Here is a 19073-nt window from a genome sequence, read left to right as displayed (position 1 = left end):
ACATTATTTAAAATCTATAAATGGATTCACTATTTTCTTAACATGTTTTTAATCCTCCAGATGGGCAGGGCTTCTGCTCCAAGGTTTCCTGAGCAGGGAACCCAGAACACCCAGAACACACCAGAACCAAGAATAGCGGGGCACCTGGGTGGCTCAATGGGTTAAAACTTCTGCCTTCGGCTGAGGTCATGATCCCAGTGTCCTGGGATCGAGCCCCGCATCGGGCTGTCTGCTCCGCGGAGAGCCTGCTTCCTCCTCTCTCTCTCTCTGCCTGCCTCTCTGCCTACTTGTGATTTCTATCTGTCAAATAAATAAATAAAATTTAAAAAGAAAAGAAAGAAAAAAAAGAACCGAGAATAGCTGGGGAGGGCCAGCGGTAGGCTCCTATCCCTGTGCGTGGGTGGTCTGGCACTCTAGCCAAGCTGCATCCCCAGAGACAGCTCCACAGCTGCCATATCCCACCCATACACCCTTCCCGGTAGAGCCCAGGCCCACGCTCTAGCTAGGAGGCCTAGAAAACACTGAAGATTGATTAGTTTCCCACAGGGGACAGTTTGAGCTGAAGATTCCACCCCCCAAAAAACTTTAAGAAACCTAGCAAACCGTTTTCCAGAACACACCCTTCATTTCTCCCTCTGACCCTCCTTTTTCTTCTTTCCTGACACCTCCTTACTCACCCCTATTTCCCTTTCTCCTCCTACCTCACCGTTTTCCTCACCTTTATTACTCTATGCTAGTAGTTTATCACTATGAGCAAATATTCAAAGTCCTACCACTATCATGTATGTACAAATGTACAACAACCTTTCTAACTTTTAACCAGTGTGTTCAGGAAAGGGGGGGGAGCAAATTTTTAAAAATCAGAAGCATTCCAGGAAATGAAAATGAGGAAGACATGCCCAAATAACCCTGAATAATCTAAGGTTGTCTTTTTTTCCTTTCTCTCTCTCTCTTTTTAAACAGCTCATCTTCTTGGCTCTCCTCCAGAGCTCTGTGGCAGCAGGCAGAAGTCTGGCAGTGTGGGAGGAGACAAACAGAAGCCCAGAAGCCATGGTAAGTATTACCAGGTATTGGTTCATCTCCACACAAGAGAGGGCCTGCAGATAGCTGCTACCTAGAGGACTCAGCCTAAATGTCTCCTGCACATCCAAGTGACTTACCACATGGTTTTCCCTATGGTTGATTTCCTTGATTCTGAAGATAGATAAACTTTAAGAAGAAAAATGGCACCCAATGGAAATTTGGTGTCTCGACTTCAGTAGAGCTCTGGGTGCTAACCATCCTCTTCCTTTGGATCTTTTGAGCCGGTCCTCTCTCTCACTTTTTCTTCTTCCTTTCAAACAGTTCCATATTCAGTCTCTCCCTCTGGCTCCTGTTCCTTCTCCTGTCTCCTAAGAGATGTTGTTCCCTGAAAAGTAATGAAGGGCCACTTTCTGATTCCTCTCCACAGTCTCTTCGTTGCCAGTGTCAACAGCTCCCTTGCATCGCATGCATGCTCCTCTAAGCAGATTCCTGTCTTTGAGTCCCTGTCTTCGAGCTGCACTCCAGACATAAGCACACCATCATCATCCTATCAATACATGTTTTATGAATACTTAATTGCCAAGCAATAAGCTAAACCCTTTGTAGGCATTGTCTCATTTTAACCCTTACAGGGAGCTATAAGGAACAGAGACTTAAAGAAGCCAAATAAGTACAGTGCCCAAGATCACAGAGTGGGGTACAAAGTACAACAGGAACTCCAAGTCCTCCAAACTCCAAAGCCAGTATTCTTGACCAGAACAATATGACTGTCTCGCCAGGACTTTAAATTTACTATATCCCGCACCGAACTTCTTTACCCCCTCCCCGTTTGCTCTCCTCAAATGTCCCTGTTTATAATGGTGTTACCATTATCTTTCCTAACATAGAAACTCAAAACCTGGCACCATCTTCATTTTTCTCTTCACCCTCACATTAGATCAATTTCTAAGACCTAACAATTTCATGTATAGGATCCCTACCACCTCTTCTCTGCAGTCCCACACTTAGTTCCTGGATCCAAGTCCTCATTATTCCTCTCTTGGGCTGTTACCTTAACTCTGCAGTTTCTGGCTTGGAAAATACAATCACATTCACAGTAACTGTCCTCAAGAAAGAAAACCAAGACAGTAAGATATGCAATGAAACTAGTTTACTGATCACTCCATATTGTGACCTTTTACAACATTTATTGTCTCTACTTTGCATTTTGGAACTCAATCAAATAGTTTTGCTTTGTTATTTAACTGTCATATATGCAGATCTTTATACGCTTCAAGGAACCCAGTATGCCTTTGGTACCAAAGCAGGAGCCTGTGGGTCTTCTCTCTAGAGCACAGTCACAGGGACTTTGCAGTGCCCAGTCTGCCTCTTTTTGTTCCAGATTTTAAGTTCCTGGAAAAGAGACACGATTGTCCTGGCTTGGGTCCTGTGCTGACCCCTTGATCAATCAGCTTTGGCTAAGCAGCAGATCAGCCTTGTCTAAATACAGCAATGAGAGCCTCTCCTATAAATACGGCATGTTCCCAGAAAAGGAAAAGGCATACACCACTGTTTATTTGTTTATTCATTCATTCCATCAACAAATAGTTGAGCATTCTCTCCAAATATATGCAGGGTTTTTTGCACGTATGCAAAATGTTTAAAATATAACACTTCTCTCACACCATGAAACTCATAACATAAAAAGATAAGAAATCACCAGATAAAAAGCATAACAATATTCACCCATAAGAGACCCTCAATTCAATTATATATGATGGAAAATAATTCAGCACACCCTGCATGAGCCTGTGGTGGTAAAAGTAATCAGGAGTAATGTGTGCACATCAACAAAACAAATTCACAACAGCACCACAAGGAATAGACAGATACAGAAAACAACCTCATGTCCATCAGGGATAGACTAGATCAACAAAGTGTAGTGTACTCACCCAAATGAATACTTTACAGCAATGAGAATGCCCTACAAATATATACACCAATACTGGGGAAGCTCGCAAACAACATTAAGCAAAAGAAGCCAGACAGGAGGAAAGTACCTGGGCTGTGATTCCATTTATGCAGAGTATCAACACAGGCAAAACTAATCTACCCCAAGGAGCAGCGACCAGAAGAGAGTGTGAAAGGAGCTACGTGTGTGCTGGCCACGCTCTGTTTCTTGAGCTGCACGCTGCTTACACCTGTTATCAGTTTGTCAAAATTCATCAAGTTGTACACTTGTGTTAGTGTCCTTTTCTATATGTATATTATCCTTCAATAAAAAGATTTTTCAAGTAAGTAATTCAGTCCACAACATGGAGCCTTTAAGCACCTTGGAGCTTTGTCACTATGAATATCCTAGCGTTGCCAATACTGTCACCCTACCCCCACCATTACACCACCTCCTTAGAGACCCTTTGGAAATAGCCACCATTCTTATCTAAGAGCTTCAACCTTTCTAGCCCCAGCTGATCAGACTTCTTCTTATCTGGAAACTTGGGAGCAGGAGTCAGGTGATAAAAGTGCCTCATCTAATAAATTGTATGGATTTGGAGGAAAGGATCTCTGGACATGGGCACAGTGATAAGCCAAGAATGCTGGTCTGCAGAAAATAGAGCCAACACACAGAGTGAAGCAAACAGTCCTGTGGGAGATGGAGAAGCCTCAGAGGTTGCGCACTCTCCAGCTCTGGTCGTATATATCCCAGGTGTCACTGGGTATCCTTGGGATTGCTCACGTAGCCTTGCTATTGAAAAACAGAAAGAAAGAAAGGCAGGCAGAAAGGCCTTACTTATTTAAGCTAGTGCAAATACGTTTCTGTTTGTGGAATGTATTATCTCATTTAGTCCTAACAACACTACATAGTAAGTACCGTCACGATTCCCATTTCACAACTGAGAAAACGGAAGCCCAGAGAGGTTATGTAACTCGCCCAAATCACACAGCTGGTCAGTGGTGGTGCCAGGATCTGGACCCAAGTACTCTTGACTCCAAAGGCTGAAATCTTAACAACCATATCACACCACATTGCAAGAGAAATGCTGGAGATGGCAATGCAAATTGTATGTTGCATTAATGGATTGAACAAACAGAGGCATCTGATTCTGTTAAATGAGTTCAAATGGTACAAATAATTGAAAGATTGGCTGCTTAAGAAGTTGGTATTTATTTCTTTCACAAGGGAATTATACTTGGAGTCATAGATGTTAGAGAAATAGAAAATGCATGGAGTGTGACAGATTATACTAATGAGACTGTGTTGTTACATCAGGAAATTTATTTTATAGATTTCAGGAAAGAACTCCCTTAGAAGATCCTCACTGATGACCTGTTTTTCCCAAAATGTAAATATCCAGGAGAAAGGGGCTTTACTCCTATAGAAGGAGAAATCGATAAAAGTTAACTTCAAGTCGTAGAGGGAGAGAGGCACCCGTGGTCACTTTCCATGATAATGGCTGCCAGACCCACAATCCACTCAGCAAGGCTTCCAGATCAATCACCAGCAAGCCACTGGTGACCCCCAGCAACCTTCAAAAGGTATGATTCAGGAATTATTGGTGAGTTTAAGTCAGATAAGAACTCGTCCTATCTGTAGTGCTTTGATTTTAAAGGAAAGTGCTGACAGCCACTATTCAAGATCTTTTCTAAATATAAATGATTGAGCAGTTTTGTGGCTTATAATTAGAACAATGCATGACAATTCCTAGATTAGAGTTCCAAGGTTACTCTTTTCTTTGGTCCATCAATGCCAAAAAGACAAAAGGTCATCTTCTGAGGCTCCATGGATGGCACTCACTAGCCTGCTAAGTGGCTCACTCTGAAAGTTCTGGCTTTGATGTTATCTTTTAAAAGAGGCTCTTTTTTATCTGGCAAAATCTGAATAGGACAGTTTGCAAATAATTTGTAGTAAGAATACTGAGTTAACATCACCTCTAAAACAGAGCACACATTACTGTCAAAAAAGGATTTGTTGGGGCACTTGGGTAGCTCAGTCAGTTAAGTGTCTGCCTTTGGCTCCAGGCATGATCCTGGGGTCCTGGGATTGAGCCCCATGTCTGGCTCCCTGCTTCCCTGCTCCACAGGGAGCCTGATTCTCCCTCTCTGCCCCACCCCCCATTCATGCTTGCTCTCTCTCTCTCTTTCAAATAAATAAATAAAATCTTTAAAAAAAAAAAAAAAGGATTTGTTAACTCCTTGCCTCATGTCGTAGTACTCACTACCTTCTATGTGGCTGTGAAAAAGAAATTTTGTACTAGTTTCACATTCATTAGGATGCTTACTTAGCCTGGTTCAAACCGGTTATCTACATAAGAAGTGTAATCTGTAATGACCAGTTAACATTTCAAAAATTAGCTGTCATCCCTAAAAATACAATGTATCTGCCTGTAAGGTCTCTTCTTCCTTCAAGTGCTGTCTCTTCTGTGACTTCTTATTCTCTCCCTACCATGTCAGCATAGCTTTGCAGGGGCAGTCATGTCTGATGATCAGTAAGTATCAAAATGCCATCAAAATTTCCTAAGCTTGTTCCTGGAAGTTCCAAGTAATGATACATATGTTCCCCGCCACAAAAATACAGGTTCCTAACATTTACTCTAAATTATGCTAGTGAGTGCAAAAATGTGCTCAGCTAAACACAGCATGCCTCAACATAGCATGTCTGAGTGTTTGCAGAATTTCGCACAATGAGAGCTGTAACCAGAAAAAAAGAAAAAAAATTAGGGAGAGCACTGACAGCTGAGTTCCAATGTCACACTATATGCAGCTCTATGACTTCAGGAATGTCCTTACACCAAAAAAGCTACCCATAGATTCAAAAAGGCTTGCTATGCTTTCACTTAAAAATACCTCAAGTAAACAAAGCATTCCAATTGAAAATTGGCAAAATGTCAAAGAAGTACTTACAGAACATCAATTAATTTCTTAGTTAGCCAATTTGGTTATAAAATCAAAATTGAGGGGCACTTGGGTGGCTTAGTGGGTTAAGCCTCTGCCTTCAGCTTAGGTCATGATCTCAGGGTCCTGGGATGGAGCCCTGCATCAGGCTCTCTGCTCAGCGGGGAGGCTGCCTCCCCCTCCCTCTCTGCCTACTTGTGATCTCTCTCTCTCTCTGTGTCAAATAAATAAATAAAATCTTAAAAAAAAAAAAATGAAACCAAATGAAAATGTGGTATTTCTAAAAAAAAAAAAAGAAAATGTGATAGTTCTACAAATCCATCAGTTCTGGGGGCCACAATTAACAATCCAAAGCTCACCTCTAATGGATAGTATCAGATACGTCGTATCTTTTAAGTAATCTCTACACCCAACATGGGCTTGAACCTACAACCTCCAGATCAAGAGTCACGTGCTATGCCAACTGAGCCAGTCAGCGCCCCCAGAAAGTTCATTTTCTGTAATAAGGGACACAAATAATAACATTGTTATTATTATAACATTATAAAGAAATACACACCTATAAAATGAAGAGGTGATTATTTAGAAAAAGGGTAAATGAGATAAATGATGCAAGTAATCAAAAAATACATTAATTATATGTAAAATATACTAAATATGAAAATATTTTAAAAGTTCAAACAGCACCATGCATTTCTATTACTTTTATGTACATTTAAATATGCTGTAATGATGTTCACTTTTTATATATTTCCTCTTTAATTAGCTTAAATAATAAACATCTAAATACCAGTAGGAATACAAATTAATAGCAAAAAACACAGAAACTGGTAAGTATTTGTCAGTTCTGTGGCTTCCAGCCTACGAGCAAAATTTTATAAAATTGCTATCTTTACGTATCAGCCATTTCAACAACTTCTTTTTGCTTTGTTGTGTTCATTCTCATCTCTAAAGGTACTAGAACATTCCATGTCTGTTCTCAGTGGTCCCTGAATGACAGTCTGTGGACCAAGATTAGATAAAATTTTTGTCAGTCCACAGTTCAATGAGAAAAGCAAAGGCAAGTTATTGAGCTTTTAATAAAGCTAAATTTACTCAATTTAAAGATTGTCCTTTATTTTGAGATTATGTCCCTTCCCCTTTCTTATGTTAAAATTCCTTCTTAGAAAATAAAAATGGTGGTAAATGGCAGCTTTTTAAAAATCTTCCCTACATGACAAAATCCTGAGACATACTTATTTTGGTGCCCCCCCACTAATTATTTGTTATTTTACCAGTTCTAATATTAAATCCAGAAGTCAGATAACTATCTAACTATACCCTCTTCCTGGCATTTTAAGGTATCAGCCCACGCAGAGATATACACACACACACACACACACACACACACACACAAAACGTTTTTGGAAAGACTTCTCTGGTAACCAGCCTCCAAAACATCCCCAGCAATCTCTAGCCCTAGTATTGACAGCCTCATGTAGTCCCTGTCCACACTGTACCACAGATGATCTCTGACCAACAGAACAATGCAGAAATGATGGTAAGTCACTCCTGAGATTAAGTTATATAAGGTATTTCAGCTTTCACTGTGGTGGGTTTCTTTCTTCGATCACTCGCTCTGAAAGAAGCTAGAGGCCATGTCATGAGCAACACTGTAGAGAGACCCATGTGGTAAGGAACTGAAGGTTCCTGCCAGCAACCATGTGAATGGGATTGGGAGCAGATCCTCCAGCCCCAGTCTGGCCTTCAAATGATGCAGCCCATGAAAGATCCTGAGCCAGAGCCAGCCAGCTGAGTTGCTCCCGAATTCTTGACCTACAGAAACTGAGAGATAATAACTAGTTATGTGTGTGTGTGTTTTTAAGATTTTATTTATTGATTTGACAGAGAGAGAGAAAGCACAAGTAAGCAGAGAGGCAAGCAGAGGGAGAGAGAGAAGCAGGCTCTCTGCTGACCAGGGAGCCCTATGCGGGGCTCAATCCCAGGACCCTGGAATCACAATCCGAGCCGAAGGCAGCCACCCAACCAACTGAGCCACCCAGGCACCCCACTAGTTGTGTTTTAAATCACTACATTTGAGGTCATTTGTTAGGGGACAACAAACAACTAATGCAACTCCTTTGTCCTTTTTCAGCTGCAAGATGAACAGCTATCTAGGCCCAGAACAATGCTGAAACTGCATGTATGTATTCATGCCTGTGTTGGGGGGATAGAAAGGATCAGCAAGGACTGTGATCTCCATTATCCTGACTTTAGTTTACTTACACTGACTTTTCCCTTCTCTGTTGGTTTTTCTACTTTTCTCATATTGACCAGAGCACTCAGTAAACTGAATAATTCATCTCCAGCCTGAGAATCAATTCTACTCATTTGTAGGCTTAGTTTAAGGAATCATTCTATGTAAATATGGTATTTTATCATAGTTTAGAAACCTGGTAAATTTCTTTGTCAGAATCCCTCACCTTAGTTGTCAGATCTCTCCTAGACCCATTCCTACCTCAACAGAAAAGTACATCTCATATTCACTGAGAAAAGAGAAGCAACACACATAATCCCTTTAAGTTCTCTTCTCCCACATTTAAGCCATCTGTAAGTACTGAGTGAAAAGATTATTGTTTTAGCAGCTGATGCAAAGTTCCTCTCAGGGATAGACAATGCCTTCTAGAGGAATCTACCTCAATATTACACTTGTGGAGTATGGAAGAAGAAAGCTTGGCTTGTAATAAAACTGTGAAACAAAGAGATTGCTAAACAGATCTGCATTTTAAAAAAGAGGAAGACTATGAAGTCTGGAACAGGGCAAAGGGGAGAGGAAATGGGAGGAGTGAAAGGAGAGCTGGTGCTTAAATAATGGCGTGGGAGCTTGAAGCTTGGGGAGAGAGTTCCCGGGAAGGGGGAGCGGAAGTCATGTTTAAAATAGAATCTTCTATTACTGGACTTCACATTGTTTTGTGTTGCTAAGGATATAAAATCCCTGAAGCCTTCAGTAATATCTGACACATGCACAAATGCCTTTTGTGAGTGATTTGGGGGAAATCAAGGAAAAAGATGCAGAGGGGACAGGTCTGAGTTCTACAGCTGGGTCAGCCTGGAACCAAGGAATAGAAACAAGGAAACTGAATTACAAGTGAGATCAAGAATTTAGTGGAAGCAGAAACTCAAAAGCCAAAGAAACCGCATTATGAACTTCCAGAAATTAACAAAAATCTTGGAGAAGACACTGACCTTTCGAAGGAAGTCCCAAAGTGGAATGAGAACTTTTTTAAGTAAGCCAATTTTTCCTCAAATCTCAAAAAAAAAATCTACCTTAGCTGACATCTGGTCCATATTCATGGATTCTTCTCTCATCTGTTCTGGCCTTTGACGAAAAAGAGGTGTCCAAAAGTGGGCACTCTGTTTTTTAACATGATCTGATATTCCTACTTTCTGTGACCTTGCTCCATCAATCATTCCCTTTATACATATAGTCAATATTCTCCTCGCTACTGGGATTTCCCCCACTGCTTATACACAGGCTCCGGCCCCAACTACCACCATCTTGCAAACCCAGATTTGAACTCTGAAAGATTTAGATTTTGAATCCTTGATCTACTGTTAGAAGTATAAACCTTGGGCTTATTCCTTAACCTCTATAAATTATCTTGGCTACAATTTCCTCATAACAAAATGGGGATAATAATAGCATATACCTCATAGAGGTTATGGGTTAACTTGGTTAATGAGAGTAAATTATCAGCCCAGTGCCTGGCCAATAGTAAGCTCTCTTACATAACTGCTGTCATCATCATCATTCACCAGAATTCTCAAGAGTCATCTCTACTCTATGCCCACTCCTCTCCCACCACTCACTCTGTAACATCCAGAAGGCTGACTTCCGCCAAGCTACTAAAATTGCTCTCATTATGGTAACCAAAGACTTCCTCATTGAGTAAATGCCAATGAATCTTTTTAGGCCTCCCTTTGCAATTCCTCTTCAGTACTTGGTAGTTCTCATCACCCAGCTTCTTAAAATGGTCCAATCCTGGCTTCTCATCACATCACTCTCTCACTACACTTTCTCTTTTCTCCCACTGACTCTTCTTTCCCCACCACCTTTAAATGAAGGTGTACCAAGAATTCCGCCCCTCACCATCTTCTGTTTGCATTCAGCACTCTCCTGGCTATATGCGTTCACGACTTAAGCAGCCACATTTCTACCCTAATCAAGACCCTCCCAAGCTCTTGAGCCAAACTGCCCACTAAGTATCTTGCCCTAAGTATTTCATATACCCAGCCACCCAAACCACATTTATAGCTACTGTTAACACAATCACCATTTTCTCTGACCTCCCCAGTTCTTTCCCTTCCCTAGTAGTCATTTTCATGACTAACACCAGCTGGGATCCTTCTTGTCTCCATTCCTCAGGATCTCACTGTAGTTCTGAGTGAGCCTTAGAGTCACATGGGCCTGGGTCCAAATATTAACTACAATAGTTCTGGGCCAAATTACTTAACCTCTCTGACCTCTGGTTTTTGTGATAGTGAAATGAGATATCACATGCAAAATGGCCAGTGCACAGTAGGAATTCAGCAAACATTCCCCTCCACCCCTTCCTTTGGGTCTCTTCACCAGCTGCTTCAGTGCATTACCCTCCTATTTTGTTTCTCTTGCCCCTTCCTCCTCCACAGTGCCCTAGAGTTAATCTTCCTAAAGAAAATAAATGTGATACTACTATCTCTTTGCTTAAAAAATCTTCAACATTTTCTTTTTTCTTATGGAACAAAGTCCAAATTCCTTAACATGGTAAGTTCCAACTGGCTTTCTTGTCCCTTCTCCTTCAGACCAGTTACTCTAAGATATTGGAGAGTCACCAACTATTTCATGTACATACTGGTTTACATCTCTGCACATTCGGAGCCCTCTGGCTATAATTCCCTTCCCATGCCCAAGTTCTTCTGTCCAACAGGCAAGCTTCTTCACCCCCTTCAAGACCTACCCGAAAAGCTGTCAATTATATGACAACAAAAGCTCAGTCACCAAAGACAGAAGTTTCTACAAAGCAAAGAATCAATAAAATGAAAAGGCAATCTACAGGTTAGGAGAAAATATTTGCAAACCATATAACTGATAAGTGTTAATATCTAAAATATATAAAGAACACCTGTAACTCAGTGGGGGGGGGGAGGCGGGGAAACAAAACAACCCAATTAAAAACTGAGAATAATCCTGAACAGACATTTTTCCAAAGATGATATACAAATGGTCAGCAAGTACAAAAAAGGTGCTCACCATCACTAATCATTGAGGAAATGCTTATCAAAACCATAATGAGATATCACCTCATACTTGCTAGGATCACTATTATCAAAAAGATAAGAGATAACAAGTGTTGGCAAGGTGTAGAGAAACGGGAACCTTTGTACACTGTTGGTGGTAATATAATTTTGGGGTACAGACATTTTGGAAAGCAGTATGGAGGTTGCCACTCCCCACTCAAAAGAACTATTCCTTAGAAACAAAACTACCGGGAAGCTTGGGTAGCTCAGTCGGTTAAGTGTCCAACTCTTGATCTCAGCTCAGGTCTTGATCTCAGGGTTGTGAGTTCAAGCCCTGTGTTGGGCTCCATGCTCGGTGTGGAGCCTACTTTAAAGAAATTATTCAGTTAAATCGAATCAAAAATCAAATTAAATTTAAAAAATCAGAACTACCGCAGGATCCAGCAATGCCTAGTCTGGGTATATATCCAAAAGAACTGAAGTGCAGGTACCTAGAAGAGATATCTGCACTCCCATGCTCATGGCAGCATTACTCACAATAGCCAAGATAGGGGGAAAACCTTAATTATCCATCCATGAACAAATGCATTAAAAAGTAGAGATGTATATATATGCCACAGTTGTATTATATGTGTGTCTATGTGTATACACACACACATACACACACACAGACATGCACAAACAATAAAATATTATTCAGCCTTAAAAAAGAAAGAAATCCTGCCATTTGTGACAACCAGGATGAACCTGAAGGACATTAAACTGAGTGAAATAAGCCAGATGCAGAAAGAAAAACACTGCATGACCTTACTTACATGTAGAATCTAAACAAGTCAAATACATAGAAGCAGAGAGTAGAATGGTGGCTGCCAGGGGTGCTAGCGGTGGAGGAAGTGGAGAGATGTTGGTCAAAGGCCACAAAGTTGCAGTTATGCAAGAGGAATAAGTGTACAGATGTAATGTACAGCATAATGACTATAGTCAATAATACTGGATGTGAATACTGGAAATTTGCTAACAGGTTAGATTTTTTTTTAAATATTTTATTTATTTATTTGACAGAGAGAGATCACAGTAGACAGAGAGGCAGGCAGAGAGAGAGAGAGAGAGAGAGGGAAGCAGGCTCCCTGCTGAGCAGAGAGCCCGATGCGGGACTCGATCCTGGGACCCTGAGATCATGACCTGAGCCAAAGGCAGTGGCTTAATCCACTGAGCCACCCAGGTGCCCCGCTAACAGGTTAGATTTGAGGCGCTGTCACCACAAAAAAGAAAAAAATGGTAACTCTTTTCAGGTGAAGAAGTGGATCTGTTAATTAGCCTGACTGCAATAATCCTTTTACTATGAATATACACACAAAATCATGTTATATACCTTAAATGTATAAGTTTTTAAATCTAAGCTGTCATTACAAAGGTGACACTTTTTCTTTACTGGTTCAGAATTTTAAAAAACAACAACAACAAACACAACTATTCTAGGGGGTGGGTGGCTGGCTCCCTTGGTGGAGCACGTGACTCTTGATTTTGGGATTGTGAGTTAGCCCCATATTGGGTGTAGAGCTTACTTTAAAAAAAAAAAAAACCAAAACTATTCTGTACACACAACACACACACACAAACACACACCAAACACACAAAAAGGGAGAAGGAGAGAGGAAGAAAGAATGATAATGTGGATGTAGCACATGTCAAAAATTGGTGAATCTGGGTAAGAATCATTTGGAATGGGGGTGCCTGGGTGGCTCAGTCGTTGGGCGTCTGCCTTTGGCTCAAGTCATGATCCCACAGTCCTGGGATCAAGCCCCACACCAGGCTCCCTGCTCAGCTGGAAGCCTGCTTCTCCCTCTTCCACTCCCCCTGCTTGTGTTCCCTCTCTCGCTGTGTCTCTCTCTGTCAAATAAATAAATAAAATCTTAGGGAAAAAAAAATCACTTGGAACTTACAAAAAAGTTGCAAAACTCTATATAATTCTGACTTTTATGTAAGTTTGAAATTATTTCAAAAGAGAAAAAGAAGAAATCATGAAGTAATCTAACCAGGCGGTAACAATCAAACAAACCCAAGTTGAGGAACATTTCACCAAACAACTGGCCTAGATTCTAAAAATGTCAATGTTGTGAAAAAAGAGAGGAAGCCAAGAGGGAAGGAGGGAGGTGGGGGCTGGGCTGAGGAAATACCAGAGATCAAAGGAGACTAAAGAAACATGACAACGAAATGGGGTTGGATGTTAAATTGGAAAAAAAATTGCTAAAAAACACATTATAGAAACAGGTGGTGAAACTTGAAAATGGACTGTTTATTATAGAATAGCATTATAGTAATATTAAATTTCCTGAATTTAAAAATTGCACTGTATGAGTATATAAGAGAATGTTCTTGTTCTTAAGAGATATATCCTGAGGGATTTAGGGAGAATTTATGGTAATGTCTGCAACTTTATTTTGTTTCAGCAAAATTCATAGTAACAACTAAAATGCAAGTATTGAAAGAGAGTGTAGCAAAATGTTAACAACTGGTGAATTTGAGTTAATGTTCCCTTTCTTACAACTTTTCCATGTTTGAATTTTTTTTTCAAAATAAAGTTTTTTAAAAAGCTATCTTATTTTAAAAAGCTATCTTATTTAAAATCTTTTCCCCCTCTCCCAGATAGAATTGATGCTGCCTCCTCTAAGCTGCTATAAATGTTTTAATTTTGACTTGAAAATACTCAGATTGGGTTGTAATTATTTATATAGGCATTTGGCTTATTCCATTAGATTGAGAGCTTCTTGGGGCAGGAACTAAAATTGCCTTTTGGCCCGGCTAGCTCAGTCGGTAGAGCATGAGACTCTTAAAATTGCCTTTTGGAAATTAAAAATGGCAGAAGTATTCTAATTCAGGGCCATTTTATTTGCTGGCATGGTATTAGTAGAGTACTCTAACACTATATTTAGCTCAGGGCCAAACACGGCTGGACATTCCTGAGTGGAGAACCAGAACAGAGCATAGGAAAGTGCTGGAGTTCATCTACAACATAAATCCCTTTATGGAGACTTCTGCTGGCTGAGCTGGGCAGCCCTCTTGTCCCAGGCAGATACACCAGGGTGCTCTATGTTTGAGGTAGAGTCCCATGAAAGTGGAGCCAGATTGCCCCTAATACCTGGAACACACCCACCCACATATCTGCCTTACCACTTCCAACACGTGTGTAACAAGAGAGCAGCCCCATCCTCAGCTGGCCATGGGGCTAATTATAAAACCCATGCATCAGAGGATCAAACTATTGGAGAGGGGAGACCATGCTTCTCCCATCTCCCCAGTGCTTGCTTTGATCAAGAATATAGGAAACTGTCTTTCTCCATAGTACAAAGAGGAGAGCTTCTAACCTTCTCTCTGCCCACTTCCCTTACTTGCTCAAGGAAAACACAAATTACTTCTATGATGGACGAGACCGTGTACAGGGTCATTATGCACACACTACCCAAGGGCCATGTGTTCTCTCCTCATGCAGCGGCAGGTAAAGCCGGTTCCAATGACCTTGCCTATGTCCAGGGGGACAGTTCAGGTCCTGGAGGAAGAAACAAGAAGCCAGTGTTGGCCTCGGGTGCACGCCACATTGTCCAAACCAGCTTTAGCAACATGAAAGGTGGTATTTCAGTCCCAGCCTGTTTCTTCTAACTGTATCATTTTGGTTGATATAGCACTTAGAAAAGAAAGGGGCATGAAGGTCCTCTCTGAATCCCTACAGTATTTTACTAATCTTTGGATCTCAGTGGTGGCTTGTTTTATGAGAAGCCCTCAATAAATCGTTGTTGTCTAGAACTCAGACAATGTGACACGCACGCAGGCATATGACGGCTCACAGCTATCCTTGTGGTGGGGGTTGCGTTTTTCATCGTACAAAGTGGTTTTTGAAGCTTTTCTAGTTTGAGGGCTCGGAGGCTACAAGGAAGCAGGCTTTCGTCAGTAGAAGAGAGACAGCTGCGTCTCTCTGCTTCACTGTGATTGCAGTACCGGGCTGTGATAGCCCAGGGGAGCTGTCAAGCAGCTCTTGATGGCAATTCTAGCAAGAAGGTGGTAGAAACCCAATTTTAGCAATAATGATCAAACAGGTTTTGAAATTTTCCTTTATCCTTGAAACGCCTTGTGTTGCTGAAAGTCTATTCATTACTGATCATTCATCTGTAGCAAGTCATCTCTTTATGTATCCGTGCACGGAAGTGACAGTGCAGGGAGGATTTTGACAGAGAGATAAAGGCTCCTAGGCATGGTGGGGGAGCCAGAAAGGTAAAAGTGAACAGCAGCTCTAGGAGGCAGGTGATGGAAACACAACAGAGGAAGGAGAAGCCACGAGAAAGTCCTCTTACTTGAAGGGGGCTTTGGTTTTAAAAGTGGACACCACAGTCCTTTAATATGCTTACTGGGACCGTCTCTGGTACCTCCATCTTCTTTTGGGTTCACTCCCCTGATCTCATCCACGAATCACTGCTTTTCTCTCCAGAATGTCCAACTTCTCCCATCTCTCGCCTCAACTTATAAATGTGCCCAAGGTTCTTACATCCCCAGAAGTCTCATACCCTCCAATGACCACTCTCTTGCCTCCTCATTGTGCATTCTAGTGCCCCCCCAAAGCTTGGCTTGTGGCCAGCAGCATCAACAATGCATGGAAGGACATTCAAGGTTTGATCCTCAGGCCCACCCCAGACCTACTGACTCAGAATCCCCACAGGTGTGGGTGCAAGATCTTGTGCTTTACGTTGAGGCTCTCCAGGCGATTCTGAGGCACACCTGAGTTTGTGAAGTGCTTGCTGCCGGTCTGCCATGGCTCTGCTTCCTCACCATTTGGGGACGCCTTCTTCTGTCCCTTCAAAGTTTTTCTCCAAGGCTCTGTCCTGGTCTCTTCTTTTCTTGAGTTATATCCTTTCTCTTAGTGATCTCAGCCATCTGAAGAGTGATTTAGTTATTTGAACACAGGTGTGCATAAACTTGAGAATTACTCCATCCCTGGCCTCCTCTCTGAGCCTCCATCATGTCCAGCTGCCTTCTGGACCTTTCTACCAAAATGCGGCACTGTTTTCTAAACTTGGTCTGTCTAAAACAAACCCAGTATCTCCTCCTACACTCACTCTGCATCTGTTTTAACACACTGGGTTGTAGGGTAGCACTACCACCCACGTAGTCACCTTGAACTCCTCAGCAGCCTGCTTCCTTTCACCCACCCCTGGCCGGTCTCCAAGCACAGCTCCACACCCACCACTTCCCCAGCCTGCACCCTGTCAATGCCCATCTTCACAAATCAGTCCAACCCATCACCTCACTTAAATCCCTTTCATGAATCCTGACTGTTTATCTAATAACTTGTAAGCCCCTTACCCTGGCCTCATCTCCAAACATACATCTCATCCATTCTCCCCTTCATCAACACACAAGTATTTCAGTAATAGTAAATGACCCCTTGTTTTTGGAATGGCCTGTGCTGCTTCACAAGCTTGTGTCTTGGCACCTACTGGTACCTGATTCTGATATACCCTTCCTTCTATATGTCTTCCCACCTCACCTGATCTTCCTGGCAAACTCCTATTCAACCCCTAAAACCCCATTCCAAGGTCAAATCCTCTGTGAAGTCTTCCTTACACTATATATAGAGTACTTACTAATGTGTGTCCCCTCAATAAGACTAGATCACCTTGATGGCTGGAAGCCTGTCTTATTTGCCTTTGTATAAATAGCACCAAGCTCATGCTCTAATATCAAGAGTGTTTTAAAGATTTTTTTTTAAATTTATTTAACAGACAGAGGCCACAAGCAGGCAGAGAGGCAGGCAGAGAGAGAGGGGGAAGCAGGCTCCCTGCTCAGCAGAGAGCCCGATGTGGGGCTCCATCCCAGGACCCTGGGACCATGACCCGAGCTGAAGGCAGAGGCTTAACCCACTGAGCCACCCAGGCACCCCTTGAGAGTGTTTTAAAAAACATTTTTTTTCTCCCTTAGGTTGATTCATTCACCCCAAAAAAAATCCACTGAACAGGGGCGCCTGGGTGGCTCAGTGGGTTAAGCCTCTGTCTCTCTGCCTACTTGTGATCTCTGTTAAATAAATAAATAAAAATCTTTTAAAAAAAAATCCACTGAACATATATCATTCAAGGAGCACCATGGATACAATGGGCAAGACAAAAACTCTCGGCCCTCTAAGAATTTATCCTCCAGTAAGGAAGCTAACAAGTAAGCCAATAATTTTAACAGTGTACTCAGTGCTACACATGAGGGATAAGCTTAGGGAGTTATGTGAGATGACACCTAAATTAGTCTTGAGGTAATCTTATTGTATGCCCTTGGTAATACAGGCAGTCTTCGGACCTGCAAGGAAAAATGATCATATATATTTTTAAAAGAATATCACAGTATCAAATTGTTAATGTTCCTGCCAATAACAGGCATATTTGTCCTTCTTGAGTAGATCTCCCTCCTTCTGCTTAAGTCTGAAGAGGGAAGACGTGAAAATAACTCTCCACATGCTTTTCTTGTTGGCAGCTGCCATGCAGGTGAACGAGAGCCCCTCAACAGCTTTTCTTTCCAATAGGACTGAAGAAGCAGGAAGACCTCTGGTGGTTGACTGACACTGTGCGTCCCATCACTACCCACCCCCACCCCCACCGTTTCATGAGCTTCTTGAACCTAACCTTAAGAAGCTCTGTCAGCTGGCAGAGAGGTAAGACAATGCTAAAAAGGCATAATGTCAACAACAAATCCGCCTGCGTATGTCTCTTCTCCCTCATCCATTCCCCACCATTTGAGCCACAGGAAGTGTAACCTGTGTTTCGTGACTAAAGGACATCAAGCTATGACAAATTCTATTTGTGGATGATCCTGCCTTCTTCAAACTGACAGCCAATAAAAACATATGAAAGAACAACATATCAATAAACTGAGCAAGGCTTATATTCACCATACAGTCATGACAGTATCTGCTTCGTGGGCGCCTCGGTGGCTCAATGGGTTAAGCGTCTGCCTTCGGGTCAGGTCATGACTCCAGGGTCCTGAGATCGAGCCCTGCATCAGGCTCGCAGCTCAGTGGGGGAAGCCTGTTTCTCTCTCTTCTACTCCCCCTGCTCGTCTTCCTGCTCTCGCTGTTTCTCTCTCTCTCTCTGTCAAATAAATAAATAAAATCTTTTTTTTAATGAGGAAAAATGTTTTCTGTATAGTTTTGGAATTCTTTAGAGTGATGGTTTACATACCTGGCTAATGGTTATGGTTGCCTTTCTTTCTTTTTGCTCAAATTCAAGATATACACATCACCACCAAGCATTAATTGCCAACATTCTAGATCAGCAGTTCTCAAATCTGAGCATGCATCAGAATCACCCAGAAGGCTTATTAAAATGCAAACTCCTGGGTCCCATCCCTAGAGCTTCTGACTCAGGGGATGGGACCAAAGATTTTCTAGTTCCCAGAAACTCCCAGGCGATGCTCCTTCTGCTGCTGACCCAGGGACTACACTTCAAGAACCAGTAAAGTCAAGGGTATAACTGTCAGCTGTACCCGACAATCTTTACCACCATGAAGACAGATGAATCTGATGTGCCTCAAGAAAACCGTATTGTAAGAAAAGCAAATAATCGCTCTAATTATACATTTTTTAATGATTGTATTTATTTACCTCAGAGGGAGAGAGTGCAGCATGAGGAGGGGTGCAGAGGGAGAAGCAGATCCCTGCTGAGCAGGGAGCCCAACAAGGGACCTGATCTCATGACCCTGGGATCATGGCCTGACCCAAAGGCAGACACTTAACCGACTGAGCTACCCAGGTGCTCCTACGATCAGACATTTTAACAGCCTCTGCCTACTCCATGCTACTTAAGGGAGGAAAACATCATCTGGTATTAGCAAAGCTAAGTGTTGGAAAGGCAAGAGGAACACAGGTTCCAACACTCCCAATTCTATTCTCT

The 19073-nt window shown here is 41.9% G+C and overlaps 1 protein-coding gene and 1 long non-coding RNA gene across 3 annotated transcripts in view; one reads left to right on the top strand and one right to left on the bottom strand.

Moving 5' to 3' along the window:
- EXTL3 (exostosin like glycosyltransferase 3) overlaps positions 1-18180 on the bottom strand; it is a 101826-nt gene extending 83646 nt beyond the window's left edge. The window contains exons 1-2 of one of the 2 annotated variants that reach the window (XM_013047147.2): positions 18074-18180; positions 15919-16074 (exon numbers count right to left, since the gene is read on the bottom strand). The gene's annotated coding sequence lies outside the window, so the exon portion shown is untranslated. Of the gene's footprint in view, positions 1-15918; positions 16223-18073 lie in introns of those variants that run through there. The other variant, XM_045078376.1, reaches the window with a different exon arrangement.
- Positions 309-18076, top strand: LOC106003963. The gene is made up of 3 exons (XR_001176763.2): positions 309-1053; positions 8030-8077; positions 17708-18076. It is a non-coding gene; the product is annotated as an uncharacterized LOC106003963 (long non-coding RNA).
- Positions 18181-19073: the final 893 nt, after the last annotated feature.

Source organism: Mustela putorius, unplaced genomic scaffold, assembly GCF_011764305.1.
Source record: "Mustela putorius furo isolate JIRA1106 unplaced genomic scaffold, ASM1176430v1.1 tig00000242_pilon_pilon_pilon, whole genome shotgun sequence".
In the NCBI taxonomy this organism is placed as follows: domain Eukaryota; kingdom Metazoa; phylum Chordata; class Mammalia; order Carnivora; family Mustelidae; genus Mustela; species Mustela putorius.
Note: the sequence above shows the minus strand (reverse complement) of the source record. Positions and strands in the feature narration are given on the sequence as shown.